The sequence below is a fragment of the Grammomys surdaster genome, unplaced genomic scaffold (assembly GCF_004785775.1).
Source record: "Grammomys surdaster isolate TR1022 unplaced genomic scaffold, NIH_TR_1.0 99, whole genome shotgun sequence".
NCBI lineage: Eukaryota > Metazoa > Chordata > Mammalia > Rodentia > Muridae > Grammomys > Grammomys surdaster.
The window spans coordinates 14,875,033-14,893,178 of NW_021604578.1; the positions used below are offsets into that span (position 1 = coordinate 14,875,033).

The following is an 18,146-nucleotide window of genomic DNA, read 5'->3' on the forward strand; positions in this document are numbered from 1 at the left end:
CCCTCCACCCCGGCCCGGCCCGGGTCCGCCTCCTCCTTTCTCTCCTCCGCTTCGCCTTCCCTCTCCGTCTCCCGCTCGAGTGAAGGTGGCGCGGCGGCGCGCGACGCAGCCTGGGCCCCCGGCGCGGGCCCGCGAGCTCCTGAGGAGACCGCGCCGCCGCGGGCGCGGGGAAGGAGGACGGAGGAGAGCGAAGGGACGGCGGCGGGAAGACCGAAGGGCTCAAGCGCGGGCGGCAGAGACAGGGTCGGCCGGTCGGACTGCCCGACGGACGGTCGCCTTCCAGCCTGCGCGGCCGGTCGGCTCCGGCTCGGGGCGGCGGGAGCCGGGCGGGCGCAGGGCGCGGCCGGCGCACTCGAGACAATACCCGCGCGGCGCGGCTGTGGGGGCGGAGGCCTAGTGCGGCCCAGGCCCGCCGAGCTCCGCGTCCTCGCCCCCGTGGGCCGCGCGAGGTCCCGCGGCTCGGGGCGGGCGCCGTCCCCTCCCCCTCGGCGGCGCGCCGCCCGGGGGTTCCGGGTTCCCGGGCACCGAACTGGATCCTGCTTTTCACCCAGGCAGGAAGTGAGTTTCGCACGGCAATTCCGGGCGGTGTCACGAGTGAAAAGTTTTTTCCTTCGGCGGAGAACCTAGCCGGGGCTGGGAAACTCCTGACAGAAGTCGCGAGCAGGAAGCCAGCCCGCACCCCAGCCCCCACCGGAGCAGCCGCACTGCTGCGGGCGGCAGCTCCACATCCGCCTCGCCCTCACGGGAGCCTCGGCGGGGCCCGGAGCCACTGAGGAAGGACTGGAAACCATGTCAAGCCGAGCCTCGGGACGGCTGCCCTGAGACACCCGGAGAGGTAATTTTTTTTTTACGGGAAGCGTCGAGCCGAGTTCGTGGGCCGGAAGCGACGGTACTTTAGTCCACCTCGCTCTGCCCGAGTTGTCTCACTTCTTTCTCTCGGGTCACTCAGAGTGCCTTGGCGTTTTAGCAGCTGAATAGTAGAACTGATTTCTCCCCCCCTTGCCCCGTCTACCGTCTGGATTCCTTTCTTTTTAAGATGAGGTTGTAAGAATGCGGTGGGACGAAAAGTTTTTCAGCCATCGGAAGAAAGAGTTCCTTTGTTGAGCAGAAGGGCCAGAAGTTTTAGTGTTCTGGGACATATTCAATGTATATCAAGTTGCTGAGTCTGGGAACTTTTGTTTCGGAAGAAAGTTAAGTCTCTGGCTGCCGGGAGAGATTGATTCGCTCTCACTGAGATGGCTGCCACATTTGTTTATGTTGGTGCCGATTGTTTTGGTTTTCGCGTTAATCCTACAGGGAGGTCGTTTTGTTAAGGCACGTCTGTTTCCAGAAACCCGTCTGCCTGCCATTCTCGGTTGCTTTTTCTGGACGGCTAAGGCACTACTTGTAGTAAGTCATGCGTTCTTTTCAGTCAGTAGCTTACAGTGCTTGTTTGGTTACTTGATTGAAGCCTAGTAGCTGCTAGATTTTTCTTGAAACTGTCGTTCTAGGAAGCTGAATGTCATGAAGATTATGGATAAAGACGGAGAAGGATATGGCTACAAAAACTAAACAAAACCCCAAACACCTGCAAGTAGTTGATTGGTCAGGACATGTATGCAGTTCCGATTAAGAACTACATTGGAAGGGAAGAGAAATAAAACCCTTAAGATTTTTAGGAGAGTCACATTGTGCAAAAAAGCGGCGCTGTTTTGCAGTTGTATAGTCCTCATATTTTTTTTGTGTTGGCCCATCTGTTTTTGTTTGGGTCTGTCTAATAAGTGATAGGTACACACTGTTCGGGCAGGAATTCGTGAAACATGGCAGACATTCCACCAGTCAGACGTAGGAACTCTTCTGAACCAATAGAGTCTTCTTTATGGGTAGAACTAGTTTTGGTTGCAGTAAACCCTGCTGTCTTTCCCCTTAGTAGTGTTTCATTTGTGTGCCTTTTTTAAGTTTAGTTTGTTAGCTTTTTTTCCCCCAAGTACTTTTGTGACAGATAATACTGTATTTTAAATAAATATTAACTATAGATAGATGTAGCTTAAGCTTAAATTGATGTTTAATCAGATGTTACCAAAATAATTATCAGAAACCTGAGGAAAAAGAGTTGACTTCCTCTAGTTAAAAGAGGAAAGGTAGGTTTTAAAGATCAGGATCAAGTGAGTTCACATCTTGTTCTTGGCTGTTTGGCTTTTATTAAGTACATTTCAAAAAGAGAATCGTTTCAGTTCTGTCATTAGGGCCTGGTCTCTGGAGTTTTTGTTTTCATTTTTATTTTATTGGTGAGATTTGTGAACCATCAAGTTATTCCTGTTAAAAGTCAGACTGCTTTATGAAGGAGTTTAAAGTGCATAACTGGTGGACTTTATGATTTGGGGACGTATAATTAGGCAGCGAAAGAGGTTATTCTTGAGCATATGAAAGAGGGGAACAAAGTAAATGACATTGAACTTCGCTTTCCTTTTATGGTTTCTACTTGGCTTCAGCCTCAGAGCCTTAATAGAGCAAGTCTTTTAGAGAATGAACACTTTGCAAAGATGTTTTTGTGTCATTCCGTTTGTGTAAAGTATTACGTCACTTGAAAATGCCTGTTTAGCACTCCCACCCTTTAAAGAAGTAGGTTATATTTGAAAGAGTAGTATGTTTCGATTTTGACGTGTTGAAAATGAGATGTCCCACCTTTGTGAACCTTTGATTGCCTCTTCTTCCTCAACAAGGCATTTATTTTGCAGTTAAAGTTGGATAGATTAAGCATCAAATTAGCTTAATGAGTTTTAGGTTTTATACTATTCTCATACCAAATATTTTTTGAGTCTTGTTTAAAATGAAGCAACGGTTTGAAAAGGTTTGTTATTTAAAAGACAGTGATTTGAAGTCTTTCTGAATGGCCTTAAAATTTATATATTTTCAGCATTGTGTGAGGGACCCCCCATTCAATTGTGAAATGAAATACTTCGAGTGTTTGCCTGGACTGCATAGAGAGGCTTGTTAATGAAAATCATGAGCTTTCAAAGCTTCTCCTGATTCAATATTATGATGATTCCTTCAAGAATCATCTTGCTTCAATAAGAGCAAGCTATTTATTGTCAGTGTCACGTATAAAATGGTTAGAGAGGTTAAAGAATAGAAACAGTTTTGCTGTTTTTAACCAAGTAATAACTATAGAGATAATTTTACACCTTCATTGGTCATAAACCTCTGAAATTTGGTTGTTTTAGACATTTTATGTATTTTTTATTTTTATCTTATAGTAAACACCATCTGCCAAGGACCATACGTTAAATTTTGAGAAAATTAGGTACTTATTTGGGCATTTATTTGAAATAATTGCTTATCAATAATATGATTTTAGAGTTTAAGTTGCTTTTTGTTGTAGAAAAAGGTTATGGTGGTATTTACAAAATATCTGGGATTATATAGAATTTAGTGAGTTGGAGAGCAAATACATTTCTTAATAATTGTTGATATTTAGAGTTTCTTTAAATACACCTACTTTGTTGCTTCCATTTTAATCTTGACTGTGTCTTAGTCATCCATTTTTCTCTTTTGTTTGTTGTTGAACAACTGCCCACAACACAGAATGGTGTTCTTGCTTCCTTTCTTAACAGCAGTGGTGCCTTTCTTACTGTTCATGATAGATTAATTCTTAAATGCCCATTAGTTTTTGTTGGAGTACAGAATGTGTATATGAATTCTATTCTATGCTATCTACTTTTGAATTGTCTAGGGGAATTTCATTGCCCTTCACACTGTATTCTCTCCTTCCTCAGCACTGGTCTTACCTAGTCTACTTTTCATTGTACTATCAGGCTTTTTTGTTTTTTTTTTTTTTTTTGTACTATCAGGTTTACAGTTTATCTTTCTCCTCTGTTGGGTTTCCTGATTTTAAAACCTGCTATTACTCAACTCTCTTTTCTAATTCCTTTATTTTTTATTTTTCTTTTATTAATGTACTTGTTTATCCTATTTTTCCATGTTCATCAAATATTTAGCTATTATATTTTGCTTTGCCTCTTTTTCTGAAGTTCCTTAGTCCATGCATAATTCTCCTCAAAGTGTTTGAAATATGAAACACAATAATTGATTTGATCAGAGTGTTTAATTCTGATAACATTTGCATTCCAACTCAGTGTCCGTGGCATATTCATGTTTATTAGTGTACCGATTTGTTTTATGCTGTCTCATCAGTTTTCTTTTCCTGCCTCAGTGTCTCTGCAGTCTGTCTTTTCCAGTTGTGTATATTCATCTGTCTGATCCATAATTGCATTGCTACTCTACCACATTATTTTTGTCACTTCCAGTTTTGTTCCACTGCATAAAGTCCTTGACATGCTTTGTAAATGATAGTGTGAAAGAATAGAAAATAAGAACATCTAAAAGTAAACAGTAAAGTAAAACTCTACTCAATAAGGACTGTATCCATCTATGAATTTAATTGTATAGTATGTTTTAAGAAACCCTAGGAAACAACAAAAATGACATTATGTAATCAAAATAGATATAATAAAGCCTGTAAAGTTTATTCATGGGGATATCCTTATTCAGATCTTTGTGCATAGTGAGCTATTTCTTGGCTTCTTGGTGTGCTAGAAGGATTGAGAAAGGCACACTGACAGCACCATGAAATTGTGACTAATGAGTATTACAGTGGGAGAATGAGAAAATGGAAAGAAGGTTGAATAACTTAGAAAGTACAGATGTTCTGAACTTAGGATGGGATGGCATTTCATGATGATAAACTGATCATGGCTGGAACTAATCAAGAGTGTACTCACTTTAGCGCACCTACTAAGTGTGATGGCTTAGGCTAGACTACCTTACCCATGCTCAGAACACTTCCTCATCCTGCAAAATCATCTCACACAAAACTTGCAGGTATTCAATATCTCCTGTAATTTATTGAGTACCTGTATTCAAAAAACTTTGGCAACCCAGTTCACTGTAGATTATCTTTTATTCTCCTGATTCTTTTTTGTGGCTCCTGAGAAATATCATACCTTGGATTACTAGTTGAAGAAGTGATCAAAATTTTAAATAGCTTCTGCCTAGTGTGTATTACTTTTGTGCATTGTAAGTGAAACAGCCAGGAATTGAACCTTGTTATTTCAGAGACCAATTGTAGTCTGGACTAGTGGTTTTGGGACAGAATACCGTCTTTACATTTCATTTGCAGGTTGACAGAGTCTCTCTGTTGTAATGTATAATTATAAGAAATAGCAGTTTTAAGATTATTTGGTGTTTTGATCTTAGAATTCCCAATACTTCTACAAATTGAGATCCTCTACAAGTTTGGGTTTGTGTTAGCTATTGATTACTAATCTTTTTAGAAATTAAAATAAAATTTAAAAATAACAGTAAATCATTGCCTGCTAATATTGTTCTAGGAAAAAATATTATTTTTCAAAACAAATACAGTTGTCACATAGTGTATTGTTTCAGTTCCTTCCATGGATATTTAGGGTCTTTATATTAAATGGCATAGTAATATATTGTATATATTCTAATTGAATAACTCTAAGCCCACCTACTAGAAATACTTTAAGACAACTTTAGATGACTTGTAATACTAAATCCAGTGTAAATACTAAGTAATTGATGCATTGTTTCAGAAACAATGACAAGAGAGAAAGGTCTGTATGTGTTCAGTACAGATGCAATTTTCCCCCTGTGTATTTTCACCATGGCTGAACTTAGGGATTTGGAGAACTGACTATAATAAAGCAAAAAGATGTTTTTGTATTTTTGCAAGTTACTTTTGTTGGGCTTAATGTAAAGCATCTCGAGTCTCATATCAGTTTCTTCCATCTGTTGCAATATGTTGTTTTGATTGAAATATATGAAGAAAATCTACCTCATCCAGTTTCTAGGAAAGGAAAGAGTGTTTTCAAACACCTTTTAGATATTTATGGGGTACTCTGAGTTACAGCAGAATCTTAAGGCGTAATCTTTCAGCGGACTCCTTGGTTTTCAGTTCTTAATAATTTGTTTTTGAAATACAGTTCCTAAGAACTTTTCTTTTGCAAAGAAGTTGGTTTCTATTGTTCAGCAGTATTTTGGTCTTCATGTAACCTAGGATTTCTGAAGTTTTTTTTCTTTTTAAATATTTTCTTCCGTTTTCTACTTGAAATTTGATCTTGTGTTTGGTAGATCTGTTGTGGTTTTGGGTTTTCTTCAGATATTGTGTTTCTTTTTTTTCTAGCGGATAAAGTTTTTTATTAGTGGCCTACTTTGTGCCTATTGATCATTTGAACATATTTTTCCAGCACAAGTGAGTACTTGATCTTGCTTTGGTACTTGCTTAGAAGAGGTGTGTTGTACTAATGTGTTCAGCTCTAGGATATGTGGATCATTTGGCTTCTTGGTACAGGTGTTTCCTGTCCTTTAGGAGATGCCTTCCTAATTTCAGCATCCTGCTGGCTTGTCAGCTTTCCCACAGGACAGAGGTCTGTATTGGAGCTTCAGCACATCCTACTATAATTTTGTCTACAAGATGACTGACTGCTCAGACACAATTCTCCCAATCCTTGCTTAGAAAACTCAGTATCTTTCAAGATACATTTCATGCTTGTTTTCAGCACCTGCCCCTTACATGTATAGTGGTAGCTGTACTCGAATATCTTTTGGCTATAAAAAGTATAAGACTGAGTGGATGCCTGAAACCACTAATAACACCAGGCCCTGTAATTGTATGCCTTTTCCATCTTAACTAAGCACTTACCACATAGTATGGTTGTAACTTTTTTTAATTTTAATTTTTTAAGTGGTAAGTACTGGCTTTGAGGGCCTCTACTGCTATGCAGTTAGTCTACCAGGTAACTAGCCCCAGCTCCAGTGGCTATAACCTTTACTGTTTAAGGTGGAATAACAAAACTAGTGTAAATATGTTCACAATTTTATAGATAGAAGGAACATTCCTTGTTGCTGGAGACAGGGTGTTGTGTAGCCTAGGCTAACTGAATTCATTGTATAGCTGAGGTTGGCCTTGAACTTCTGATTCCCCTGCTTCTGCTTTCAAAGTGCTTGGGATTATAGGTGTGTACTACTACACCTGACAGTATGATGGATTCTTAATGTGGATTTTAGTAATTTATTATTGAGAATTTGTACCTTTTTACTGAAAAGGAAATGACTTTTTTGTTGTTTGGTTTTTTATTAGCCTATGTCATTTTGAGCCCATTGAGTAAAATAGCACTGAGATGCTTCTGCTGTGTATTTGATGCCCTAGATGGCTATGAATTGACTGACAGGTAGGGTCTGTATAGTGTGGATGCAGTGTACAATCGGATAGTGTGTGCTTTTACTTTAGAATTGTTTATTTCTGGAATTTTCTGTCAAATACCATTAGACTATGGCTGGCTTTAGGTAACTGACTGTAGGCTGTGGAACTGGATAACCAAGACTATTGGATTTCATTTGATGTCGCCTTCCCTCTCCAATCCTTGGTAGTCTCAGATTACTCTGTAGATACATACTCTTCCCAGATTTTTAAAATGACTACAGAGTTTTTGAACATTTTTCTCTTGTTGGAGGGGTTTTTTTTTTTTTTTGAGTGTGTGTGTGTCAGAGACTGACCTCAAACTCACTTGGTAGCTAAAGATGACCCTGAACTCCTGATTGATCCTCCTGTCTCTATCTCCTGAGTGCTGTGCTTACAGGCACATAACATTGTTTGTTCCCAGGACTAGTTTTATATGGTACTGGGAATCAAATCAGGGCTTTGAGGAAGTTCAACAAATATCCTTTCACTTCAATTATATCCCTAGTCTTTGTCTTAAGTTTTGAGGCAGTGACAAGACATAAAAGTTGAATCTGTTTGTTCTTTAACCTGTTTGGCAATAAATTGCCCATCTAATGCCTTATCACTTTGAAATACCCCATGTTTCTTTCTTATAAAGAAGACTCTTTCACACAATCACATCAAGACTGTCAGAGGTAGAATTTAACATTACCTGCTAAACCTTACTAGCTGTCTTTATGTGTTACAGTGACTTGTCATTCTGCTCCTGCAATCTGAACAGTGTCTGCCTTTCAAGGCAGTGATATGTTTGAAAACTACAAGCTTCATTGTTTTGTTGACTATTCCATCATTTTCAGCTGTCTGATATTTTCATATTTATTTCTTACAGATTCATATTTAGAGTTTTATGATTAACTCTCAGCATCGTTTTCAGGCTTTTTTTTTTTTTTAAAAACTTTATTTATTTATTTATTATAAGTACACTGTAGCTGTCTTCAGACACCCCACAAGAGGGCATCAGATCTCATTGCAGATGGTTGTGAGCCACCATGTGGTTGCTGGGATTTGAACTCATGACCTCTGGAAGAGCAGTCAGTGCTCTTAACCACTGAGCCATCTCACCAGCCCCTAAAACTAATTTTTATTAAATTTTATGCTCATTATTTTAATGCAGGGCTGGTGATTGAGCATGGTGGGCCATTCCACTCTTGTTACTGTTTAGCTAGTGAGGACTTCTTCCACTTGGCTTTTTTTTTTTAAATTAACTTTAGATTATAACTATGCTTTTTAAATGTTTTGAACTAATCTGCTATTATCTTGGTTGTTATTTTAAAGATTTATCTGTCTGTATGTGGGGGAGAACTTGTGCAGGTGCAGAGGCATCCGAGTTTGGTATCGTGTGCTCTCTGAACCTGAAGCTCTTGTTTCTTTTTTCTTTGAGGCTGGAATCCAGCAAGCTTCAGTAATCCTGTCTCCACCTACTAGGATGGTCTTAGCAGGTTTCAGGCTTGTATAGGATACCTGACTTGTTATGTGAGTACTGGGATCTGAACTCCAGCCCTCATGATTTGTATAGCAAGTACTTTTAATTATTGAGACATCTCTCTAGACCCTCCTTGGTTATTTTAAGAGGAAAATAGTAGTTAGAAGCAGTGCCTGGGAACTTGTATTTATTTCTCTAGCAGTACTGCCCTAGGCCTTGCTGGGAGTCTTTTTACGACCACATATTTATATATATGTGAGAAAACTATGAATTTACAATAACACTAATTCTAATCTATACAAACAGGGTTTTAAGTTATTTAAAAATTTTTTATTCTTGATTTTCGAGAATAGGACCTTACTGTGTAGTCCTGGGTGTCCTGGAACTTGCTCTGTTGACCAGGCTGGCCTTGAACTCAGAGATCCACCTGCCTCTGCCTCTTGAATGCTAGGATTAAAGGTGTGCACCAAAACTGCCTGGCTTTTAAACATCTTTAAATTTATATTTATATTTATATTTATATTTATATTTATATTTATATTTATATTTATATATAGTGCTTTCCTGAGGATCAGACTTGGGTTTCTACCATTGACATGTATCTCTAGTCTTCTTTTTAGTTGCCCAGGCTAGTCTTGTACTCGTTCTGTAGCTCAATCTTGAACATTCACTATTCCTCCCTCAGCTTTCTCAAAGACAGCACCCTCCCTTCCCCATCCCCCAGCACAGCTGGAATTACAGACCTCTGTATCATTAGATCCTGATTATTTTTGTTTCCTTATCTGTTGGGTTTTGTCCAGTATTTGTAACATCTCTAACAGTGAAAAGTAGTTCCCTCCGTGTGTGTGTGTGTGTGTGTGTGTGTGTGTGTGTGTGTGTGTGTAAGAGAGAGAGAGAGAGAGAGAGAGAGAGAGAGATATTGAGAGAGATTGAGATTGATGCGAGCATGTATGCTTGGGGAACCTAGAGATGTTAGAAAAGTTTTTTTCTAACTTTCTTTTACTGAACTGGTAACTCACCTTCTTGACTAGGCTGGCTGGCTAGGGAGCTTGTGGTATCTGGCTGGCTCTAACCCCCAATTCTGAAGATAGGAACAGGACTGTGGAGCAAGTACTCTCACTCATGGAGCTTCTCCCTAGATCCTGTTCTGCTGTGTTGAAATTCTGTTGTTTATATCATTCCAAAGTTCAGAGCTTTATATCAACTGATAAGGATACCCTTGGTTTTCAAACCATAGGTCAGTTTTAAACCCTGGAGTAGAGTTTTGCATTGGGACCTGTGTGAGAAACCTGTAATCTAAAACTGAATCCCCCACCCCCATCAAACTATCATCTACCCTAGAATTAATAGGTTGGCCTTTACTATACTTGGAGATTTTGGACATTATTTAAGGGACATACCAAGATAGTCTTACGTGATTAGATTTACTTTTAAGCTTGAAGGAAAGGGCAAGCAAGCTTTTTGAAAGTTTTTCATGGATTAGGAGTCCTATGATCTTTGCTTTGCTACGGTGTGCTAGGAGGGGTTCATAGATAGCAGATGCTATTTGATATGTCATAGGTGAGAGAAGGCCATTACTAAACAGAGACCGTACTAGTCACTTTTTTTCAAGGAAAAGAGCAAGCAAGCAAACTTTGTTCTTTATCTTCACTTACAAATTTTACTATTGTACTATTGTTATTTTATGTGTGTGGGTTTCGGGGTGAGAGGTGTGTGTGTGAGAGAGAGACAGAGATATAGAGACGGGGGGGGAGAGAGAGAGAGAGAGAGGGAGGAGGAAAGAGAAGAGAGAATGAATGTGCACCAATTGTGCATGAGTGTGTCTGTCTGTGTCTGTGTGTCATCATACAAGTACCACAGTGAGCATATGAAGGTCAGAGGACAACTTAAATTAGGTGTCAGTTCCTTCCATCTACTATGTGGGCTCTGGTTTCGCAGCAAGTGCTACCTGCCGAGCCACCTCACCCACCCCTTACTAGTCATTCTTAGTTATTGAAATTGTTTCTAGTATTATCAGTTTTGTCTTGCTTGCTTATTTTTTTTTCAGTCCCAGGGCCCTTGTATCTTAGACAAGAATTTATCTGGCTACTGAAATGAAGGGAAATGATGAACTTTCATGCTTATTATCCACAGAAACACCGTGAAGACTTTAAAAGATTGCTAATAGAGATATGGGGCTATAGCTCAGTGCTAGATTGCTTGCTCAGAATGCAAGAAACCCTAGGTTTATTACGTCCCTGTATAAACACAAAAACTTTCAAATAGAATTTTAGTTGATATGCTTTTACTTTCAAGGTATATTCTTATAAAATTTAGTAATAGTTTTTCTATTTTTAATTGAATCATAAACTCTATCCTAATATTGTATGATTTAATTTAATACAGATGCTAACAAAACAGTTGTTATCTCATCACAGTATTCTTTGTGTGTATTGAGGAGGGGCCAGTTTCTTTGGGTAGTTGAGACAGAACTGAAATTCTTCATTGATTGTTATATAGTCCTGGCCATATGTTTAACTATAAAAATATTCCTTAACTCTTCCTGCAGCTTGTTAGCTTGCTTTATTTACTTACTTTTTTAGTTATTTACTTACTTGCTTATTTTGGTGTGCTAAGTATCCAATCTAGAGCAATGTTTATTCAAGGCAAGGACTTTATCAACTGAAGCTGTTTCCAAATCCCCATAGGATGTTTTCATTGCTGCCTAGGGGCTTCTGCTGTACCATTTCACACTTGCTGTCTCTAGCATTGTCAGCTATGAAAATGAGAAGGAGCAAAAGGAAACTTATTAAACTCTGAATACTTACTAGAGAAAGAAAGATCCTTAGATTGATTTTTTTTAATTAGAGTTGGTCCCTTCTGTCTCTTTGGGTGTGAAGAAATCTTCAGTCATATGAGGACTTCTTAAACATTGTTTACTGATTTTTACTCTCTTAAAAACAAAGCAAAACCACACCAATGGTCTGTAAACAGTTTTCTTGAACTCCTTAGTACATCATCAAATAACAGTTATTTCAATCATTTATTTGATATTTATATCAGTATAAATGCCACTTTACTTAGTGTTTCACAGAAGACCTTGGTTTATTAGTTATACTTTAGAGTTAATTTCTGTTGATTTACATGTTTTCTTGATCATGATGTTAACTTTCTCCTAATGTATTTCTTAGGTAATCTGTAAACAAAAAGTATGTTTCTTAGGATGTTGTATTTTTTTGTCTCATCGTTACTGATTTGGAAATAGTCTAGTTTGAATAAGCCTTCTTTTTCTTTTGATTAATAAGTATTAGAGAAAAGATGTCTGGGTTCACATAAATCAGGAAATTAAGGACAAATAAACTTTTCTTCCTTTTTAGTGAATGTCAGTCTATCATATGGCTTTTAAATTTTAGAAATTACTGGAATACAGTTCAACTTACAAGAAATGTTAGTATTAATATATGAGCCAGTAAATCCCATAGAGTTTATCTTAAAGCAGTATGCAGTTCTGCAACATGATTTTAGATTTTTGTTTTTCCAAGTATGTCTAAATTCTTTGTGTAGTATCAATCAGGCTTGCAAAAAAAGAACATTGCCATTAGGTTAAGTACCATGCTATCTTTTTATTTCCTATATTATTACCACTTTGTATTCATGTGACACATTCCTTGCAATTAAGCTAATACTGATACATCGTTACTAACCAAAGTCCATTGTTCATTTTCACTTTTGCTCTTTATGTTGTACTGTGGGTTTTGTCTATCATTATTGCTAGAAATATCAATAATGGATGCAGTGATGTGTATTAAATGAAAGGAATGGCAGCACTGATATTAGGGATGGGAATGAGGAATACTCTTGTTATAAGACAGTTAATTTACCTGAGATCCAGTTGGATTTTACTGACTCTTATATGTGAAAGTTACTTGTAGTTTTTTTTTTTTGAAAATAGAATTATCTGATTTCATCTGTTTTTATTTAACAGAGAGGCATAAATTTCTTAACCCAAAGCATATATTCAAGTGACTATTTTTAATTAGTTGGCTGTTGTTATATATTTGGAGTTAAAACTTCATTGTAGTATGGCTCCACTCATCAATAGTATTTTTTTTTTATAATTTATTTTTTCTCAAATCGTAATTCATTCACACAGGGGTTATAAACACAGAAAGACAGGATGTGGGGAAGGGAATGGCACTGGAGTGTGGGTGATCAGGGGGAATACAGATATCATCAGAACTGGGTATCGGCTGGGTGAAGGTTCAGAGGACAAGTCACTATGACTGCCTATGACTCACGTGTCCTTATCTAAGTTGATATTGTCTGCCCAGGCTACCTATTTACAAGGTCTATGACTACTCAGGCTTGTAAATTTCCACAAAAGCTGCCTGTTTACATTAGCTTATAGCCATCTGTTTCAATGTTTTTCCACTGAGACCCAAGACTTGGTGTTAGTATACATGTATGACAGGTCTATTGCTGATTTTAGGCCTGTGGCTGATTTTAGGCCTTCAGTGTGTGTGTAAGCAGGGCTGCCCCTGACATCTCCTCCCTTCTCTAAGTATAGAAGGGCTGTGGCAATTCTAAACGTGTGAAGGCGGGGATAGAGGACTGACCTCCAGTATTTGAAGGGGACCTTGTAATGGTTCCCATCCCCCTATTGTTGTCCAGTGAGGCATGAGAGCCATACCTGTCCCGATGTCTTTTTCCTGGAGAAGGGATACTTTTGACATCAACCCCTATGCAGTCAGGCTTGTCCCTCAGGGAACCCAGATAGATATTTTTATCTTTTATTTATATTCCCTTGCAGTGCTTAGCCTCTCAGCCTACGAAAGAATTCAGATCACCTGACAGAGGGGGTTCTGGGTGGCCCCTCTCTGCTTGGTCTAGGGGCAGAAGTCCCCCCTTTTAGGCTGGGTGGAGATGGGTTTTGGGAACACCCTGGATAAAGTAACAACCTCATCTTGAGTCTCGTGGTCCTCCATAGCTAACTTATGATAATGTATCTGAGTAGGTTTTGCTACCAAATTATTTATCTGTTGTATCACAGAGTTAGTCCGCCTACTTGAGAGCCAGGGACCAGCAGAAAAAAGCAAAAAGAACCCAAATGATGGTCCCAAGATGAGAGGAAATAGGGTTGACAACCTTGGAGAGGCTGAAAACCAATTCTTGTACCAGCCTTCATCTGTCTCTTTCTCTCTCTGATTTTTCTTAGGGCCTTCACTACCTGTTTCATGCTCTCTTTAACCCTCCTTGTCTTGTCTATGTAAAGGCAACCTTGTTCTTTAAGGACTGTACACAGTCAAGAGCTGTACACAGCCTTTTCTATTGTAATAGAGTAAATCAAGTCCAATAAGGATCTTTGCGATTTTAGGAGGTCTCTTCAGACAGCGAAACGAGGGATTTCTTCAGATTAGTGATGTCAATCTCTAGCTGTTTGATGTTCTTGTCAGTGGCCCTTCAAAGGTCTGAGTAGTATAAGTTCGGAGGCCAGCATCTGGATTAGAACTTCTAACAGCAGACATCACGGGTGATTCATTTTTACCTGGGATGCTGCCTGAGTTAAAGCTCCTGGGAGTCCCTCTTTCTCTCGGTTTTCTGGGGTTGGGTGCTGAGCTGCCGCCTGTGACCTGCTCTATGCTCGGGCCCAGCTACTTGTAGTTTTTAAAAATTGTTTTACTTATTTACATTCCAGATGTTGTCTCCCCTTCCTGGTCCTCCCTTCAAGAGTTCTTCACCCCTTTCCCTTTCCCCCTCCCCCTGTAGTTTTGAAGAAATAAAATAATAAACATTTGGCAACTTGTATCTGGAAAATTGAAATTTTGTTTCTTTGGTCTGTTGTCATGTTTATGTCAGCACCATCCTGTTATTACTATGGCTCTCAAAGATCTTGAAATCTGGACCGGTAATTTGCTCAGGGTTCCTTTGGCTATCTATCTGGGGTCTTAGGATTCCACATGAATTTCAGATCGTTTTTTGTATTTCTGTGAAGAATGAGATGGAAATCTTGATTGGGATTGTATTGAATCTGGAAATAGCTTTGGTAGAATGGAAGATTAGCTGGCCTCACCAGGCAAGGCCTGCAGTTTAGATGTGGTGTGGGGAAGGATGAAGTTATGATGGAAGGAGTTTTCTCAGTTTATAAAAATGCTTTGTTTCAGATTTTGAATTAAGTTTTTTATTTTGAAATACTTACATATTCACAAAGAGCTTTGCAGTAAGGTTCTCTGTGTACTTTTTATTCAGTTTGCCTTAGTGCTATTGCACATTAGTATATTGAAGAATTACAATTTCCAGTTTCATCGCAGCATTTAGTTTTTCATGTCTTAAAAGTATCCTCCAGATTGTGACAACTGACTTTCATTGTTTTTACCTTTCTTTTTTTTTTTTTTTAAAAAGAGTTCTGCTTAGGTACTTTTGTAGTGATTCTAAATAAATTGAGGTCCTCTATCCTGCTACCCCACTAGAATGAGGTTTTAGGAATTATATAAGGGTGCTCCTACCATATCAGGAAAGATACATAATCTTATCATGGTGTAAGATCACTTGATGTTTGATCACTTGATTAGGGTAGTATCTGTCAATTGTATCCATTGTAATCGTTTGTAAGAAGCCCAGCCCATATTCAGGGAAATGGGGATGACTTAAATTCAACCTTCTGGAGAGAGTTAGTTATCAAGGCATATGTTAGTATAAATATCAAGACATCATACAGCATCATACAGAGATTATGAAAAATGTTTGGATTCTTTGAAGATAGTTCTTCATAAAAGTTTGCCCAGCATGTTACCATACTCTTATAATCCATTCATAAGTCTACTTAACTACTTATGTAGTTAAGAGACTATGACATAGCAAGGAAGGTTTATATCATTAATCTAAAAATGTAAGTATCTTAGCAAAAAGAGGTGATTAAATGTCAGTTTAAACTTGTAAAATTTGTTTGATTTATATAAGTTACAGGGTCCAAGTTGGTTTTTGTTTGCTTGTTTGTTTTTGTTTTTTTTTTTTTTAATTTTTTGAAACAGGCTGTCCATGTAGCCCAAGCTGTCTTCCATTTTGCAGGGACCTGTGGCTCTTTGATATGGCTAAACTGGCTGGCCACCAGGCTCCAGGGATCCTCCTGTCTACTTCCCGTTGCTAGGAGCATGTCCTCCCATGTCTGGCTTTTTATGTGGGTTCTGGGGGTCTAACTCAGATCCTTGTGCTCCAGGGTTGCACTTCACTGACTGAACTAGCTTCTCAGTCTTTATAGTCACATATTTTTATTACATTATCTTTTTCATATATATGTGTGTGGTTGCAAACACCACTGAGTGTTTGTAACGGTCAAAGAATACCATGATGGCTTCTCTACTTTGACCCTGTGGGTCCTGGGGCTTGAACTCACTTCATCAGGCTTGACCTCAAGTGCTTTTACCTGCTGAGGCATTTTGTCAACCCAGTAAGTGGAGATTTCATCAAGACTGTTTGTCTTATGTATGTTGTATACCTTGTAATGATTCTATGTTATACATTTTGGATAATACATCTCCATAGATGAAATTTATAGTTGTGAGGCTGCATTTATTGATGTCTTTTCTACTTAAGTATATTCTGTCACGTGGATTTCAACATTCAAAACTGTGAGTTGAGCTGTATGTGGTAGTACATTCTTACCATCTCAACATTCTAGAGCCTGAGACAGGAGTATTGCAAGTTTGAGACTATCTGAACTACATAGTGAACTTTCTTGTTTCTGCTTCTCAGCTACATGGTGGGTCACTGTCTCTCTCTGCCTCCATCTGTCTGTCCATCTGTCTGTCTGTCTGTCTCTCTCTCTTACACACACACACACACACGCACGCACACACGCACACACACACACGGAGAAAACACATGCAAGACAATTCTACCTTTGTGCTAACTAAGCTACTTTTCATTTTAAAGGTACCAGTCTTACTTTATAGCAATGGAAAATTGATTAATATACTTTATTTGAAATGAAAATCATAGGTACTTTAATTTTCCAAACCACATACAAGGCTTGAAAAGGGAGGGGGGCGACCTATTTTTCTACTAACTAGAACAAAAAACAGATAGCAGTACTATTGTTATAACCATATAGTTTGCCATGATCTTGTTAGAAAATGACACTAAGTGTTGGTTTTTTTTGGGGGGTAGGGGGAGGGTATTTCAAGATAGGATTTCTCTGTGTAGCCCTGGTTGTCTTAGAACTCATTCTGTATAGACCATGCTGTCCTTGAATCCACAGAGATCTGCCTGCCTCTGCCTCCTTGAGAACTGGGGTTAACCACCACCAGGCTGTTATTAAGTATTCTAAAGGTGCATATTAGTATTCTGTTGAGAACCTGAAAAAAAAAATTGAGGCTCACTCCTTCTAAAATTAAATCTATACCTATTGCAGTTCCACTCCCATCTGCCCAAGAGAACTAAAAATAAAAACTTGCTTTCAGAATATGTTGGGAACAGCTGTATAGTTCCTCAATGACACCAATTCAAATGTTGATAAATTAAAACAATGGATTAATTAAAAGAGTTGTGGAGATGCCACTCTGCACTTAGAAAGAGTGAATTATTGATGAAACACAGATGGATCTCGAAAACATTGTTTAATGAAAGAAGCCAGACACAAAGGAGTATATATTGTATCTATTATGAAATGTAAAACTCAGCCCTACTGTTAGATGTAAATAGATTGCCTCTGGATAGTAGGGACATTAACTGGGTGGAGTGTAAGGGAATTTTCTGGGTAATGAAAATGTCCTGAAACCCCAACTCTAAGAAGTGTTCACCTCATCGAATAGAAACTTTACCAAAAACAGACAAACAACAAAAACCAACAAGAAAACAGAGCAGGTGAAATGACTCAGAAGGCAAAGGCATTTGCTACCAATCCTAACAACATGAATTTTATTCCTACAAGTTTTTCTCTGACCTCTGTGTGATATGATGTGTTCATATACTAATACAGGATTTTTAATAACAGACAAAAATATGCACATTTAGATCCCACATGCCGGAGATTCTGATTTAACTTGTTTAGGGTGATGGCTTGCACATGGATTCGGATGTACTGTCCTAATTAAGAACTTTGAATTCAGTAGTAAGAATCATTGGTTACAGATAACTTGTCTTTGGATATAGTCCCATTATGAATATACTTGGGTAGATTGATACAGGTCGGTTATATTGCCAAATAAACTACAATTAGAAGAGACATTACTGTTTCTGCAAAGATTTGATGACAAAAATGCTTGATACATTTTAAAACAGAATCCTGATATTCCATAATTTACTGGATGCTTAAAGTCTATTAAAATATTTTGAAAAATGGAAAATAATCTAGCCATTCTAAATACACACATTTGTGTATTCCCAGATTCATGAGTAAAGGAAGTTGAAAGTTGTGTGGGATTGACTCCTGAATTACAGGATATCACTTTTCCCTGGCTGCTGACT

The 18,146-nt window shown here is 38.6% G+C and overlaps 1 protein-coding gene across 4 annotated transcripts in view; it reads left to right on the forward strand.

Annotated features, from left to right (window-relative positions):
- Window positions 1–508: 508 nt before the first annotated feature.
- The window catches only part of Erbin (erbb2 interacting protein), a 100,944-nt gene continuing 83,306 nt past the window's right edge, over window positions 509–18,146 (forward strand). For 3 of the 4 annotated variants that reach the window (XM_028784309.1, XM_028784315.1, XM_028784323.1), the window contains exon 1: window positions 509–835. The gene's annotated coding sequence lies outside the window, so the exon portion shown is untranslated. The remainder of the gene's footprint in view (window positions 836–18,146) is intronic. The other variant, XM_028784318.1, reaches the window with a different exon arrangement.